Source organism: Hordeum vulgare, chromosome 6H (genome assembly GCF_904849725.1).
Source record: "Hordeum vulgare subsp. vulgare chromosome 6H, MorexV3_pseudomolecules_assembly, whole genome shotgun sequence".
Lineage (NCBI taxonomy): Eukaryota > Viridiplantae > Streptophyta > Magnoliopsida > Poales > Poaceae > Hordeum > Hordeum vulgare.
In genome coordinates this window covers 284315498-284327680 of record NC_058523.1, presented here as the reverse complement: position 1 = coordinate 284327680, position 12183 = coordinate 284315498, and positions in this window count along the sequence as shown.

Here is a 12183-nt window from a genome sequence, read left to right as displayed (position 1 = left end):
ACGAACTCCGGAAAGAAATGATAGATTGATCTTACAAAAATTTGAGAGGATTGAATTCACTAAAGAGAAGCACACCGGTTGGAAAAGAATCGGTATGAAGACTCCGGTTGAGAAGAATTCATAAGACAATTGATTGAGCACAAGAATTTGCATTCCCATAAAACATAGAACACCTCTTGGAAGAAAATGAATTCACCATTTGACACCGAAGCAACTCGAACTACCGTATACCAACAAAACAAAGGGGTGAGGCTTATGAAACAAGCCAGAATAAATTCATGACAGAGATTTCGTCCGATATTTTCATGGACAAGATCGCACGGGCTCGATCCTTACAGTAGCCATCTGGTGCAAGGTAGTGCACACGACATACGAAGCATCCCCGAGTCGTAGCAAGCTACAAGGACTCTTTAAGACCCAACGAGAACCGCTGTAAGTCGACCGTGAACAAACGAATCCACTAGATGTCGAACCCCAACCTCACATAATGCATTTGTTGGAAGATTGTCCTATAAGTAACTACTTGAATTCCGACCTAAGAACTCCCAAAATTTCTGGTCATGCAATCTGGTCCACGGATACAAGGAGTAATATATCACTCAACTCCTATACTAACCCGTCCAGTGTATCACGTCCGTCAACACATAACCAGAATCTCGGAAACTCATCTATCTCAGACACTCGTAATCACAATGATACTAAGTATAGCGATACATCCGGAACTCTCTGCACCAGTACTGGGGAAGCCGGACTCCTCTCGCCACTGCTAGTATTGAAGCAATTTCGAGCATCCTTCGTACTGAGATACTAAGAAATCTGAACGATAACGATGTGCTCGAGAATCCCCTGGAGCTCAACTCCCCGGAAGAAATCAAGTCTGACAGGAGGCACCAAGACAGAACTCCTTCACATCGACATCATATAGATTCCAAAAATATCCGCGTGATCCTAAAAAAATTTGACTGAGAAGAGGAGTAGAAATAAAATTATTACATCAAGATTCCTCACCAGAACATAGACGAGGAGAAAAAGAAACCTACTATCCGATATAACTAAGACTCAAAATAGTTTTTCACTATACTCGACTCGGCCAAGTTCGATCAATCAAGGGGGCTCCTAGGTTGGTATTGCTCTGATACCAACTTGTAACGCCCAAGATGCGATCCTATCCTTAATTTGGCTCGAGAGCCTCGTCAGGGATAGAAGCACATCTCATTGTTTCATAAGAATGGATATCGTTACAAGTACATGTACTAAAAAGATGAGATATATGGAATTGGCTTACACTCGCCACAAGCTCCATCAGAGTCACATCACTACAAAACATAAATATCAGTAAGAAGAGCTGGGTCCGGCTACAGACGAAAACAAACGAGAAAAGAAAACGACGTCCATCCTTGCTATCCCAGGGTGTCGGCCTGGAACCCATCCTAGATCGATGAAGAAGAAGAAGAAGCAACTCCAAATGAACAATCAACGCGCTCGCATCAAGTAACCTTTACATGTACCTAAAACTGGTGTTGTAGTAATCTGTGAGCCACAGGGACTCAGCAATCTCATTTCCAAAGGTATCAAGACTAGCAAAGCTTAATAGGTGAGGTAGGGTTAAGTGGTGAGGCTGCAGCAAGCGACTAAGCATTATATGAGGTGGCTAACATACGAGTACAAGAATAAAGAGGGGGAAGATCTACGCATAACGGACGTGAACTACTAATGATCAAATGAATGATCCTGAACACGTACTTACGTCAGACATAACCCCACCGTGTCCTCGATCGGAGAAGGGACTCGCGAAAGAGACAGTCATGGTTACGCACTCAGTTGGCAAGTTTTAATTAAGTTAATTTGAAGTTATCTAGAACCAGTGTTAAACAATGTTTCCACGTTGCCACATAACTGCGGGCACGACTTTCCAAAAGATTTAACCCTGCAGGGGTGCTCCAACTAGTCCATCACAAATTACCACAAGCTGCATAGAAATCCTCTACCACGAAGCTCGCGATCTCGTCGGACTCCTTAGTGGAAAACCTCAACTCTGAGATTACCCAAAGCATCACCAGAATCACGATGCACAAGACATCCGTCAAAGGTAAAACTAATCTAGCAAGGCTGCCGGACGTGTCGACGATCCCGATAGGAGCTGCGTATCTCGTTCTTAGGACACAATCAGATGAGTGCAGCGTACTGTGGCCTGATAGAAATCTCCCGAGTTGCCCCGGGTCGGCCCCGCAAACCCCTCTGTTTGGACCAGCACCATCAGCACTGGCCCTCCCTGTATTATGTAGAATTACTCCTCGGGTTCATGACGGCTTATGCTTTTAGTATTAACAGAATTATTATGTTGGGAAAATGTAGTACCAATGTTGGGCCTTGCCAAACCAGCTTTAATCTAAAACGAATTATCAAGGGGTCCCCATAACAACCCCAATCGTGTTTGGAGCGCTCAATTATGGAACATAACACCGGTAACCGAAACTAAGGTGGGAAACGTGGAACAAAACACCAGGGTAGAAAGGCCAAGCCTTCCACCTTTTACCAAGTATATATGTGCATTAATTGAATAGCATTTAATAGTGTGATATAACAAGGAACCCATGTTATCACATGGAGAAAACTGCAGCTGCAACTAGCAACGCTAACACATGGTTTAGCAAGCGGTAACATAGCAAATAAGTGGTTTGCTAGGTTGTGGACATGTTGAAGGTTTTCATGGCAATGTTGGGAGGCTGATATTTAAGAGGTGGTAGGGAACGAGACATAACGATAGAAACGGTAAATCTAGCATGGAAATGATAGTAATGGTATCTGGGGAAATGGTCATCTTTCCTGAGATCCCGCTTGGAAGAAGAACGAATCCGTGAAGCAGACGAACCGATGTAGTCGAACGAGTCCTCACTTTCTGACACGCTTGTGGAACTCTATCGAGACGAAGCAAACCGGAAACAAGCATCAACAAAGATATACACCACACGATGCACAACACATATGATGCATGAACGGTTGAATATATGCAAGACATGGCATGCCAATTCACAACAAACAAGCACTACACATTAAGTGAAGTTCAATATGCAACGAGTTGCATATTGACAAAACTCCACATGCGAGTTATTTAGTTCTAACCTGATTAGGTACACGAAAATATTAAATGTGGTTACACATGGCAAGAGGTGAAGCGTAATTAAACTATCTATCTAGGCATTTTAAATGAGGTCGGAAACAACTTATAGCATCTCCGAGCTGACCCCACCTGTTAGTTTACAATTCTGTCCATATCTGAACTAACATATTTAAATGTTTGTTACGTGATTCTACGCGTCGTTACAATCAGTTTACACATAGAGAACATCTCCAACGGAGCTACGGTTCAAAAGATAGGAACACCGCAACATGTGATGGCATGAATGCAATATGTGTGCAACGACAGTCAGAAGCATTTCGAAACATACAACCAGCAACATAATATGAAACTACACGAGATTTTAAGAAAGTTTCATATAGGACACGATGGAAACGGAGCAACTGTTAAACAACTACGAGCTAAACAAGAAATAGACATAATCTGCCAAAATCAGCCACATAGCATTTTCTACACCCTCGAACTACTAGCTACACAAATCTGAAATGGTCAAACAAGGCATGAGACAGTAGAGGGCAAGAATCACTACAACATACTACTAATAACATTTAGCGTGGAAGCATGGATCACTCTGAAAAGAACTCACAAAACGGCTTCTCACACACAGTTTCGGACTTAGTGAAAATATCAGTTTATGAAAGTGCAGTTTTCGATTTGAAGGCATATTGACAGCAACAAAACTATGTGCTACAGGACTACTAATGACATGACAATTGACATCATGCTAGACAATCTTAAGGTCTACAACTAAATCCATTGCACCAACCCAAAAAGAACTACAGGTCACCAGATAAACTCATGACAAGACAACAACAAAATATAACAGATTTCAGACTTAGAAATATTTTAGCATCTCCAAATAAGCACTATTATCTAGCAAGTTTGGAACAATCAAACAACACCTAAACATGGATTTCTATTGCAACCAAAATTACCAGGGGCTAGCATACACATCCAAGGCATATCTCTAGTTGACAACTCCTTCATATCATGCACGGATTAATCCCTACAAAATAAACAAAAGGGCAACATGGCAAAATATCACACGCACTAACTTGCTGAAAAGCAAAAACTAAATGCATAGTAAAATTCTATGGATTTTTCTATCCCGAAAACATATATAACATGAGGGCTTGCAAAATAAAAATAACTTCAAACATGCATGCAACTTGCAAATTATTAATCTACGCGGAATACTAATCAAGTTTCATATATAAATTGCTCCGATCCGATACACAGTTTAAAATATACGGGCGTTCTAAATGATGCCTAATTCCTAAAATTATTAAATCAAAAACCTAAAAGAAATGACTAACGGGCCGAATCCTCTTAACTATATGACGCACATGGCGAGAAACAGGGCGGCGGGGGCAGCTCACCTTGCGACCACGGGCCAGCCTGGAGGTGGGCCGATGGGGAAGAGGAGGCAGGCCGGGGGAGCGGAGCGATGGGCCAGCTTGGCTGGGGGAGGCTGGCCTGACCTGGGGCACACCTGGGCCTCGTGGAGAAGGGAGGCGAGGCAGGCCCAGGACGAGCGGGTCAGCGCCGTCGTTCTCCTCCCTCCCGATCCCGATTGGATCAAGGGAGCGGCGGCTGGCGTTGGGAGCGGCCGGCGGCGGCGGGGCTTGGACGTAGTTGATGGCCGAGCGCCGGTGACAGAGAACGGTGCGGCGGCTACCGGCGCACGGCGCGGGGCCAAGGGCGGTGGTAGGAGGCGGGGAGGCGCGGGCGGTGGCTGCTGCTCGGGCAGAGAGAGGCGGCGGCGCGACCCGGGCCTGTGGAGGGTCTGCTACGGGTCTGGCGGGACGACGGCGCTGGGGGGAGAGAAGGCGCGGCGGCTGGGGTAGGTGGGCGCGGGATTCGAGGCAGGCGGCTAGGGATTCCATTAGGGGCAGGTTAGGGGTGTTTAAATAGGAAAGGGGGCTAGGTTAGAGGGTTTTGGGGGTTTTTGGAACCTCCGATCGGGATCGAACGGTCCGATCGGAGATGTCGGTTAGGGTTAGCTGTGTAGAGAAGGCAAGGTCGGGATTAGAGGGAAAACGGGCACCCGGCAATGTATTTTAAAACACCGATAAAATGTCTGACGGAAGATCCAATACGGTGCCGCTACGGTCGATCGTTCGGGTACCAGACGGACTCCGGTTGCAATGAAATTGGACAAGCGGTACCTATATTAAAATAAGACCGGACGCCAAGTTTCAACCCAATGAGAGAAAGTTTTAAACACACTTTTTCAAACAAGGTTTGACGATGCCGCGGGCACGTGCGTGTGTGGTCGGGCTCAATACGGTCAGCGACGAACACGGAGAGAACCGACAACTAACATCGGATGCAAGTTTGAAAACCGGCGGCGACGGGATGCCGATTCAATGCGGATGAAGCGAATGATGCAATCATGATGCGACAAATAAAATAAACACACGGCAACCACGGACTAAAGGGGGAATCTTCTGGAGCGTCGGTCTCGGGCTGTGACATTAGTGAGGCGATCGAAACTTTGCTAAACATTCTGATTGTCAAGTCTTTTGAAGCGGTTGAAGAGATTACGGAGAACATCAACTCATGAGTCATGTTGAGTTGAAACCATTTCGTTGACTTTGGAGAGACTTTCCGAGATGAGCTTCAATGTTTCCAACGCACTCACTCTACCATATTGTCCTTTGCTCACACTGCCACATATTATATTCTTAGCTTGAGAGTCAAGTAGCTTGAATCTCTTCACATCAGCACTGTTGAAATAGGGAGCAATGGATGGAACACCTTTTTCCACAACGTACCTGTAACGACTAAGATGCGGTCCTTTCCGATTTGGGGAACGAGGCATCAATATGGAAAGAAGCGCATCTAAGCATTTCGCAAGCACGATAACATATCAAATACATAACAATAGATTGACAAATAGGGAATCGTTTGCCATCTCATAGATAATATCAGAGTTTAAATTACACATTTATTCAGACAAGGTAGTTCCGCTACGGACTAGATAACATGAGAAAAAGGCTATACTACCCTCCATGCTTGCCCATGATCACGACCATGCCTCGGTCTTCTGGATTGTTCACGTACACACGGTCGTTCTCCTCATCGTACTGCCACGCCAGCTGCGTGCCATCGGGATCACCTGTGTCGGGCGTACCTGTACCTGTTGGGGTGTTGATGTAATCTGTGAGCCACAAGGACTCAACAATCTATGACCTCGGTGCCAGAACTAGTCAAGTTATTAGGTAAGGAAGGTCCAGTGTTTAGGTTGCAGCATCCTAAGAATTTAAGGTGGCTAACTTACGTAACAAGTTATTGAGGGTGGTCTATACTAGCAGGCGAAGACTAGCTGATCAAGAAGTGATCCTGAACACCTACTTACGTCAATCGTAACCCCATCGTGTTCCCGATCGAAGAGAGGTCTTCGAAGGGGACAGTCACGGTTACGAACATAGTTGGCAATTTTATTAGATTAGGTTCAAGTTATCTATAACCGGATGTTAACAAATATTCCAAGTTGCCACATAACCGCGGGAACGGCTTTCCCTAAGATTAGACCCTGCAGGGGTGCTCCAACTAGTCCATCACAAACGGTCACGGGCCGCAAAGTAATCCTCTATCACGAAACTCGTGATCTCGTCAGATTCCTTAGAGGAAAACCTCAACTCTAGGGAGAACCAAAGCTTCACCGGGATTCCTATACGCAAGATATATCGCTAAGGTAAGATAAGAATAGCAGGACCTCTCGTCGTGTCGACGACCCCTATAAGAGCTGTGTATCTCAGTCTCAGGACAAGAGGATGAGCGACATGTACAGTGGCCTGATAGGAATCTCTCAAGTTGCCCTGAGTTGGCCCCGCACAATGCTCTAGTTTGGACCAACACTCATGAGGAGCACTGGCCCAGGTTGTTGATTAATTCCTCGGGGTAGCTATTCCCTATGCAGATTATTATTAAGTGATTAGCAAATTAACACCAATGTTGGGTCCTGTAGGACAAGTCTTGAACATGTTAGGAGCGATCAGTTGTGTAATCAAACACCGGTAGCCGGAAACTATGGCGGCAATAACGGAACAAAACACCCGGCAAAAGGCTAGGCCTCCTGTCATATACCAAGTATATAGGTGCTTTAATTATATAACAGATTTAACATAATGATATCAAACTCATGTTATCACATGAGACAATTGGACCTGCAACTAGCAACGCTAACATTAGTAGCTGAGCAAGCCTACTTAGCCATTCAATATTTGCTAGGAGGGGAAAGTGTGTGGGTTTCATAGCAATATCAGGAGGCATTTATTTTAGTGGTAGGCAGCGAGCATATGACGAAGGAAACGTGAATCTAGCATAACAAGTCTACAGATGGTATCAAGGTCATGTCATCTTGTGTGTGATGTCTTCTGCTTGGAACTGCTCTTGTTCGTCCTGCACGTACTCTCCCGGATCCACTTACTCGCTCTATGATCCCGGTGCTACCCAACATAAAAATAGCATCCAATGAACAATAACACAACAAGATGCAACAAGCACATGATGCATGAGATGAAAATGAACATGCATCTCTATTCTAGTCACTTGCGCATGCATGAGATGAATCTACAAACTACTGGACAGAACTTCTCTCTAGGCTATCATGACATGCATGAAGATGGCATGAACAGATGCATCACGCGAAAACGATGCAAAAACAAAGAAAGAACGTTATGAACGGACCTACGGATCAATCGGAAACTACGAAACAAGAAATGGAGTCCTACGGATCAAATATACCACAAGCACTCTCCAATGGCATGCTTCTGGTATTCCCAGGTTGCCAAATCACAAAACAACCAAGTATAGATGGGGTGGTGCAAAGAAACTCACCACACTATCAACTATGCACTCTCAATCATCGAAACATAAAAATTATACATTATGTCCTAAGCAGCATCATAGCAGTTTGAGAGCTACATGCAAAGCACCTACAACCACACAGATGTGCCAAATAAGATATGTGGCAGAAGCTACTCAAAGGCTATACAAGCATGAGAAAAAAGATAATACAAAGGAGTTTCACACAGAAAGTTCTATAGCTGCTAACTTGGACAAAAATATCAGTTTTCAGGGACTTAGTGAAATTCTCAGATTCTCACTAGCTGTTTATGCTCTGAAGCATTTTGACAGCACCCAAAACAATATCTACAGGAAGTCAAATGGAATGAAAATTGACAGAGAGCTAGAAAAACACAAAAGCTCCAACTTTCCAGTTGAATGCAAGGGCTGATTCCCAACACATGAACTTTGGCAAGCACAACTACAAGGGAAGAAAATAACAGAAGTGTCTTAGACTTTGTGAAAATCACAGATTTGCACTAAACTGAAATTTCAGCCACATGCCTACTTTGACTAGGCACAACTTGCACATATGAACTCCTAAGCATGAAACAACACCAACATGCTGTAGAGGGGTTCACCCTCTATTGGCACAACCAGGAATCATCCTCTTAGGCCCATCACATCACATGGAACGAACCTATAAACATTGAACAAAACAGAAATATGACATTCCCAGAAAGTGTTCCAAAGTGTAATCTGATCCCACCATTGGATTCCTGGGATGATTCTACCCCAAAAACATATATAATACCTAGGTACTTGCATAGAACAAATGGGCACAAAGCTAAGAAGAAAATATACATGGAATCACATAGAGGTAAATAGTGCTATATCACATGTGTGTCCACTAGATCAGCACCTACACATGCACTTGAACATCACCATAACACCAATGGTGACATGAGGGTTTGGACCTCATGTATGTGTGCCATAGCACATCACCATACCCACACACACATCAAGCACACATATATCAAGCACCTACACATACTAGTTAAAACACACAGATTAACTTACACTCATATCATGCATTCCTACACCAACACATACAAGCTTGCACATAAGTGATTATCAAGGAAAACCATGCCTTGGGCATGTGTGTGACACATACTCACAAGCACAAACACACATAAATCACATGAGCACAAACTAGTTCATGATCTCAACATCCATGCACATGAGTAACACACACACATGCACATGGTGATATACATCTACACATTCCTTGGGGTGCTTGCACCACACAAGCACACACTCATGGGAGTTGCACCACATGTAGACATATGCATAAGCATATTCATACACACAAAGTATGTGGGGGGGGAACCCCTACACACACATACTCACACACTTGCACAAGCTAGTGCATCACACACTCATAAACACACACCACATACATCACTAGCTCACACATTCACTAACTCAACCACATGCATAAGCATCAAGTGCTACTAACTAAAACGCACATGAAACCTACTGGTATAAATAGTTTTGGCAACAAACCTTGCTTCCAAGCAACTAACAAGTCACAAAGTAAATAAGCAACAGGAACAAAAAAACAAGAAAAAGGAAATAGGCAAAAAGAATAAAAGGGGCTGCGTGGGAATCGAACCCACACCCTGCTGGTACAACACACAGAAGCACACCACTCTGCTACTTGCCATCAACTCGACAGAACAGAGGGGTTTAACAGGATAACATACTCCCTGCAGCTATTGCGCCAAGAATTCCACAAAACAAACGGGTGTCGCCATTGGGTCTCGAACCCGCGACCAAACGCTGCACCAAAACCCACCTACCACTCTGCTACACGCTCGGATCTTAACAGAGAAGAGGAGGTAACTCTCTTGAGAAACTCCTCTGGTCCTTCCTTTGCCCGACGGTGGCCGGAACAGGGGAAGCACAACGGCTGCGATCTACTTGAAATTGGCCTACGACTCGTCGATGGAAGGGAGAAGGGGCTCCCAGGGTTTCATTTCTAAACGAAGATCGCCACGAGAAGGCCTACACCTACTGCTCGACGTTGCGCGGTGGCGCCAGCCACAGAAAGCGGAACGGCGACGCGACTTGGTTCCTATGCGCAAGATCTAGCTACGGGGGAAGGGAAGGATGCTCGTGATCACCCACTAGACGAGGACGTCGTGCCTGCCGGGGAGGAGGTGGAGGAAGAAGTGGAAGAAGTCGTGGCGGAGGGGATCGACTGAGAGGAAGCAGTCCGTCGTCGAGGTAGGAGGAGTAGTGCAGATCTGCTCCTCCTAGCTGTGGGAACGGGTTCCCTGGAGGTCCCGCGTGCTCGCCGAAGGGTTGGTGAGGACGCAGGGGCACGACAGCGACGGCGAGGACCTTCTCAAGTCACGGCCATGGCGGAGGAGCTCGCTCACTTACGTATTGCCGACGAGGGAGAGGGAGGAGGAGATGGGGAAATAATGGCGGAGTCTAGGGAGGAAGCCTAGGCCTTGCACGGACGCCAAGGCGCTTTATAGGAGGAGGAGGTGGCGAGGGACGCGCGGCCTCGACATCCGTCAGACGGCGTTGATGTCTGTCGCGATGTCTCTCTCTTTGACGAACTGACGGGAGGAGGAGGAAGGAGAACGGCGTCTACAGGGAGGGGCTGCGTGCACGGAGAAGTTCGGCCAGCTAGTGGGAGAGAGCCCACTCGAAGGTGCCAGATAGAGAAAAGAAAACCCACTAGGGTTTTCTAATTTAAAACAAACAGAGACAAGAAATAAAACATAGGCAAATCTGTTGAAGCTAAAAATAAAATAAAATTGCCCCTGGTCATAAGGAATTATGACCTATTTAAATAAAATGGAAAAGGAATATTTGGAGCATATAAATATTTACAAAACAGAATTTAATTGATCTATTTTGTGAATATTTGGACCACTAAAACATAGTTTCAAAACAACAAATACATAGCATCACATCCACCACAATTCATACTAAAGCATGGGCATTTTTCAAACTGGGATGGAGCAAGTGAATCTTGAGCTTGAGATAAATAGAGAGGAAGAAGTTTTGAAACCTAGTTGCAAACCAACATAGTTGCTCTCTACTTTCAAATGCACTACTCCACATCATTTCACTTATCAACACATATCATCACATGGATTCACAAGGCAACAAACACAAAACACAGGGAATGATAAGGATGCATGCATGCAAAGGGAAACATGACAAGGTAGCATCACATGAAATAACACATGCATTGATCTCTCATGGCAATGACAAGATGGACCCATATACAAAAGGTTCAAAATAAGGAAAGTTACACTCTTGGGGCATTACAAACTCTCCCACACTACAAAAAGATCTCGACCCGAGATCTAGGACTGAAAGAACTCTTGGAATTCAGAACGGAGGTGATCCTCGCATTCCCAAGTGGCCTCTTTATCGGTATGGTGTGACCACTGCACTTTGAGAAATTTGAAAGTCTTGTTGCGGGTCTTGCGCTTAGTCGCCTCGAGAACCGCAACTCGATGCTCACGATAGGATAGGTCGGTTTGAAGGTCGATGTCTTGAAGATGAACAGTGTGCTCGGGAGTCTTGAAGCATCTCTGGAGCTGAGAGACATGGAACACGTCATGCACATTTGCAAAGTTTGAAGGGAGCTCGAGCTGGTACGCAAGGTCGCCTCTCTTGCCAACAACTCTGAAAGGACCAACGAAACGAGGTGCAAGCTTTCCTTTGATGCCAAAGCGCTGTGTACCCTTCATAGGGGACACCTTGAGATAGACGAAGTCATCGAGCTCATAAGACATGTCACGACGCTTGCTATCATAATAGCTCTTTTGACGGGACTGCGCTGCTCTGAGAATATCCCGAATGACCCAACACATCTCTTCCGCTTCTTCTATCAAGTCATTCCCAAGAATCTAACGCTCGCCGGTCTCGGACCAGTTGAGCGGGGTACGGCACTTCCTGCCATAGAGAATCTCAAACAGAGATTTGCCTGAACTAGCTTGATAACTGTTGTTATACGAGAACTCAGCGAAAGGCAGGAAGTCTTCCCACTTCAGGCCAAAAGAGATAACACAGGCTCTCAGCATATCCTCAAGGACCTGATTGGCTCTCTCCACTTGACCACTAGTCTGAGGATGAAAGGATGTGCTGAATCGTATCTTCGTGCCCATCGTAGACTGAAAAGAGTCCCAGAACTTGAAATTGAAGATACTTTTGCGATCCGA